Source organism: Callospermophilus lateralis, chromosome 4 (assembly GCF_048772815.1).
Source record: "Callospermophilus lateralis isolate mCalLat2 chromosome 4, mCalLat2.hap1, whole genome shotgun sequence".
Taxonomy (NCBI): domain Eukaryota; kingdom Metazoa; phylum Chordata; class Mammalia; order Rodentia; family Sciuridae; genus Callospermophilus; species Callospermophilus lateralis.
The window spans coordinates 49,154,936-49,161,063 of record NC_135308.1 but is presented as its reverse complement, the minus strand read 5'-3'; positions in this window follow the sequence as shown (position 1 = coordinate 49,161,063).

Here is a 6,128-nt window from a genome sequence, read left to right as displayed (position 1 = left end):
GTGTCTTCTGGTATCCAAACAATAACTGCTGTTTCAAGGACAGATGGACCAGCTGTCTCAAGGCATAGGAAGCACCAGGGTGGGAAACTCGGCAATAAAAGTGAAAGAGCAGGGCAATCCTCTCCCACTTACCTGCAGTGGAAAGTGCCCCAGCCTGGAATCTGGCTTCCTTAGGTCCCTGGGTTTGAGTTTCTGCCCTACCACTCCCCAGCTCTAGAATTTTCTGGAGAATTATTTCACTTCTTTGTAAAGTGAAGGATCAGGACTAGGTGGTCTCGGAAGTGTTTTCAGCTCCAGCAGTCCCTGAGCAGGGCTGTGGAATAAAGGCAGGGCTTTGAGCAGGTGCTCTGCCTTTGCAACCAAGTCTGAAGTTCCATCAGGAGCCGTCCATTCCTTGGGCACTGAAAGAAGACTTTCAGTGTTCTAGAATTTGCAAGCAAATGGAAATTCTCCTGGAGAAAGACAACCTGTTTGATGGGTTGATGCCTTTTCAGATGACTAACAAAGAGATGTAGCCTAGTACAGGAGAAAGTCTTAGTTTTGAACATGACTGCACCAGTCATTAGGGATATGATCTCAGACAGGCTTTTTAACTGTGTTGCACTGGAACTTTTCATCAGTAGGTCATGTGAAGCTTCGAAGGGGACGACATGCATATTAAGTACATGAGAGGGGTTCAAGCATTGGCGTCTATTATTCTTGATTGATGTGTAGCTGAGATGAGAGTTTGTGGGGCAGAGTGACCCCTGTGCTTTGCTGAAATATACCCCAATGATTCAGACCAGCTAATACCTAGAGATCTAGAAACTGGGGCTTTTGTGTTCCCACTATAAATGAGATTGTTTTCCTTCTGGCAGGCTCCAGGGAAGCCTGAGAACTCGAGGAGGTGGGTGTAGGGAGACTGATATGGTGACAATGGGGACTTTGATTTTAATCAAAAAATCGCTGCAGGGAGTGGGGGAGGCGAGAAAAATGAAAATAAATCTTGGTGACATCACATCCTGGGAAACTTGCATCAAAGCCCTTTGCTTTCAAGAAAAAGAAATAAAATCTAGGCCCAGATAACACCAAGACAAAGTGGCACAGAGAAACTGAAGGAAGAATTCCCCAGAGCCTTTCCCAGGCAGGCACTACTTTGTGCAGTGGGGCACCACCCCGGCAGAATGTGTGCGTCACCTGCGGGGGCCGAGAACAGGGGCTTCTTGGACCCCTTATCACAGCAGTGGGTGGCAGGATGGGGCACCAGAACAAAGACCATATTGAGACCCCAAAAAAGCTGATTAAGAAATGATGTGACGTCTGTGGAAACCCAGAGAAAAGAGAAGTGGACAGGGAGCTTATGACAATGTAGTTCTGAACCTAAAGATGGAAATTCTGCTTAAACCAAGAGTTTTTGATTTTGGAAGTCATCTAGTTTTTCAGGAATGGGATAAATGTGACAGTGGATTTGAAATCAGTGTTGTTGTAGCCTTCATCTAGACCAGACACACGCTGCTAGAACGGTTGTGTGAATTCCACACACACACTGAGAAATTTCAAATAGGACAAGCTGAAGGCATAAGAGAAGCACTTAGGAATTGTTATTCCTGTTAAGAAGTGCTCACCATGGGGCTGGGGATGTGACTCGGTGATAGTAGAGGGCTAGCCTAGCAAGTGAGAAGCCCTGGGTTCAATCCCCAGCACACTCCCAAAATATTGTTCACCAGGCTGTAGGGAAGGTCTTTGCACTATTCTTGTAACTCTCTGGTAAATTTGAAATTATCCCAACAATTTGAAAAAAATTGGGTTATCCTTTTAGAGCTATAATTCCTTTGACTATTTAGCTCCATTAAATAAAATTTTAAAAATTATCTTGTATGGGAATACAAGGTAATGATATGTCCAAAACATTGTTTTGATGATCTGAAAACCAAAAATAATTTCAATGTCCCAAAACAGAGGAATAGTACAAAACGACATGTCAGTATAGTGCAATACTGTGTAGCCATTATGATGATTAATAACATAATTATATAGATAGATAAAATCAATGTAAAATTATCTTGCCCACAAGAAGTAGAAAACAAATTTGTATACAAACTGTAATATAAACAATGGAAGACCTATATGGATGTATAGATAAAAATTTAAAGATAAAATTAAGTGTTGGACTGCTGTAATTATTGGTGAATGTTTTCAATTCCTTCAGTGATACTTTTCCATTGCTTTATTGATAAAGAGACTTTTGGGCTCCATTCTGGGTCTAGGCAAGTCCTGGTGGGTCCAGCCCAGTGGTCTTCCCCCACAAAGCACTAAAATGGCACAGTTGGCTATGAGAACTTGCCACGATAGGAATTTTCCTTAATCACTTATTATGGAATTATCCACAAATTTAATCAAACTCTTCTTGAATATATCTCTTCTTCCATCAATTCCTTGGTGGATGGAATTAAGTTTCTTAGGTTGTTTTCCTGAATCTCTAGAACAGAACTTCCTTTCCCTAGTCCTAAGTCTCATTTGAGCTGGTTTTAATCTTCTAGGACTCAGTAAAGAAGCACTCTTCTACCTGGACACAACCCCCATGTGAAGCTGTGAGGTCCAGAGAGACTGGAGCTGCATATCAGGAAGTTTGCTCTTTTTTTCTCAGTCATTAATTGCATGACTATGGGAAAGTCTGCTTGCCTTGTGCTTAACTTTCACTTCCTTGTGTTTCAGATCAGAGCAATACACTCATAGGATTGTTATTTGACTCAATAGGATACCATGAGAAAGAAAATGCTTTGAGACAAATGTATGCTTTCACCTATTTAATAAATTGTCTTATAAACATTTTAGGGGGGGCTGGAGGTGTAGCTCAGTAGTAGAGTGTTTGCCTAGAATTCATGAGACTCTGAGTTCTATCCCCAGTGCTGAGAGAGAGGGCGGGTGGGAGAGTGGGAGGGAGGAAGGAAGAAAGAAAGAAAGAAACTTTTTTCACCTTTGTCCCTTTCCTATATCTATCCTCAGGTGGAAAGCCCTTTGCAAGGGAAAGCTCCTTACTCATTTCTCAAAGATGCTGAAAGAGAATTTAAAGAGTTTCTGCCTCTCAAATCACTTCCAACTGTCTTTTAAGCATTATTAGTGTCACACATGAACAAAAATTCAGGACTCATAATATTAAAAAAAAAAAATATTACCGGGACTGGGATTGTGGGGCTGAGTTACAGCCCCAATCCCTAGAGCACTTGCCTAGTATGTATGAGGCACTGGATTCCATCCTCAGCGCCACATTAAAAAAATAAATAAATAAAGTTATCGTGTCTATCAACAACTAAAAAAATATTTTTTAAAAATGCAAAAAGCTATATTACCTCACTCAATGAAAGGTAATGAGGGTGGAGGGAAAGAGCAGGGTACATGAGAACTCTACTTTCTTCTCAGGTTTAAAAAAATTTTTTTTTGTAGTTGTAGATGAACAGAATGCCTTTTTAAATTTTTTTTTAATTTGTATGTGGTGCTAAATATTGAACACATGCTGGACAAAGCATGCTGCCACAGAGCTATAGCCCCAGTCCCTCAAGGTTTTTTTTTTTTGTAAGCCTAAAACTGCTCTATTAAAAAATGTCTATTAATTCAAAAAATTTACTTGAAAATGCAAACTATGACCATTTCTGATATTATAAATTTGTACCTATAGGGTCATATTTATGTATACAGATTATATGTAGAATTTAATTATTTTGCTGAGATTAATTGGTCAATGGGACCATTTACTACCATCTACTTATTTCCAAGCATATTGTATCTAATGAATATTTATAGGTTTTCTATCATTACCTCATAACTTTAAAGGTGTTTCTGGCCAGTATGTTTAGGAAAATCAAGTATTCTAATCCAAGTTATTTTTGTTTTTGTTTTGGTGCTGGGTATATAGCCTAGGCCCTCTTGCATGGTAGACAAGCACTCTATCACTGAGCTTTACCAAGCTACACCCCAGCCCTAATCCTTGATTTTAAATTTGAGGAAACTGAGAAGTGATCACCTTGAGTCACTGTCAGATGCTGGTTTCCTCTGCTTACCTAGGCCCTATGCTTAGTGCCGCCAGAATTTGTAGTCTAATGTGGAGATGTGGAGTACTTTGTTTCCTTCCTGGTTTGCTTCTTCTTTTCTTTTCTTTTTCTTTCCCTCCCTTCCTCTTTCTTTTTTTCTCTTTCTTCCTTTTAAATATTGACAATAGCAACGACCAAAACCAAAGTGGACACAGATAACCCAAACACATGACTCCATGGTGACCCCAAAGTGTCACGTGGCTGCTGTGTCTGGGACAGGCACTATGGAGACAACTACCGAAGCCCTTCTCACCTCAGCCATGAGATCATCCCCAACTCATTCCAGAGGAAGGCAGAGTCCTAGTGACCGTGGTGACTTATGCAGGGGCGGCTCTTGCATCATTTCTGGTCACCAGCCGGGGGACTGCACATGTTCAGGGTGACAGGAACATTACTGTTTACACTGGATCCACCTTCCCTGTGCAGCATCACAGAACTCCCTGCTCTGCCCTTCTTCCTGAGTCAAGCATTTTTGCCCTGTGAATACAGCTTGTGTCCTTTCCATAGCCTCCCTCTCCTCCACCCCAGGGAAGTGATGCATGATTTGTAGAGATGCTTTTTTTTTTAACCTCATTCTATCTAAATTGTACTTTTTCCCCTATGAAGGATTTGCACTAATCCAAAAAAACCTGAGCTCATTTTTCCTTCCAGTCTTTTATCTGTGGGCCACAGGACTTCCTGTCTGATCTTAGTCCAGACTGGATTGATGACATGTCAAATATTCTTTAATCTATCTCATTACGTATGTAGGAGTGGCCAGTTCACAGCTTTTATTAGGAATTAGAGAAAGTAGGCTGGGGATATAGTTCAGTTGTAGAGTGCTTGCCTAACATGTGTGATGCACTGGGTTTAATCCCTAGTACGAAGAAGGAGGAGGAGAAGGAGAATAATAATAGTAATAATTATTATTATTATTACTATTATTAAGGAGCCACTAGAGCTCAGAGCACTGAATGAACTCTTGTGGATCTGAATAATCTTACCTCAACTATAATGTAGAAAAGATGTTTTGTCAGCATTTACCTGGCATGACCATCACAAAACCCACTCACACTTAAGTATCAGGACTGTAGTAGTCAGCTTTTCATCATTGTGAAAAAATATCTGAGAAAAGTAACATGAAGGAGGAAAGATTTATTTTGGTTCACAGTTTCAGAGATTTCAGTCCATGGCAGGTTGACTTCATTGCTTTGGGCCTGAGGTGAGGAAGAACATCAGGGCAGAGGGGCATAGTAGAACAAAGTTGCTGAGTTCATGGCAGCCCAGAAGTACAGCAAGAGAGAGAAAGTGTCTAGGGACAACATACTCTTCTGGGGCATGCCCCCCATGAACCACCTCTTCCTCCCGAAGTTTCCACCACCTGCCCATAGTCTACTAGCTGGGGGCCAAACCTTCAACATATGAGGCTTTAGGAGACATTCCAGATCCAAACTGCAACAGGGGCTGATATAGAAACTCTTTTGCAATGTGAAAAGATAAATCAGTTATAAAACACTTTCATGCCAATCCTTAAAAAATGTGTGGGAGACCAACCTTGCACATGACTGAGTCACACTCCCCTGCCGGGTGCTAAGGCGCTCAGTCACAGAAATGTGGCAGAACTTTCCCCACCCTTCCTGGGTTCGAGGGACAGTGTCTCGTGCATGGGTGTGTCTTGCCCCATGGGTGAAGCTATGCTCACCTGTTCCTTTGTAATATAACCCCTTGCCCTGTTTAGGGTAGAATCTTCCATGGAAGTGCCTTTGTGTGTCCCCTTCTCTTACTGTGCTCTTGGGTGTGGCCTACTCAGATGTCAGTCAACCTGCTGACCGTGGACATCATGAAGATAGACTCATCCCCCTGAAACCTGACCCCTTGCCTCATTTGAATAGCTTCTCCTCAATAAAAGAGGTCAGTGTGTGTGTGTGTGTGTGTGTGTGCGCGCGCGCGCGCGCAGCTCTCTTCCTCCAGACTCTTAAGGTCAGAGGAGCCATAACAGCTACCCCAAAGAAAAAGGTATTTGTGTCTCTTGTGTGGTTATTTTGTGCAGCCCAGTTAGCCCAGTTTACCTGGAGTGACCTC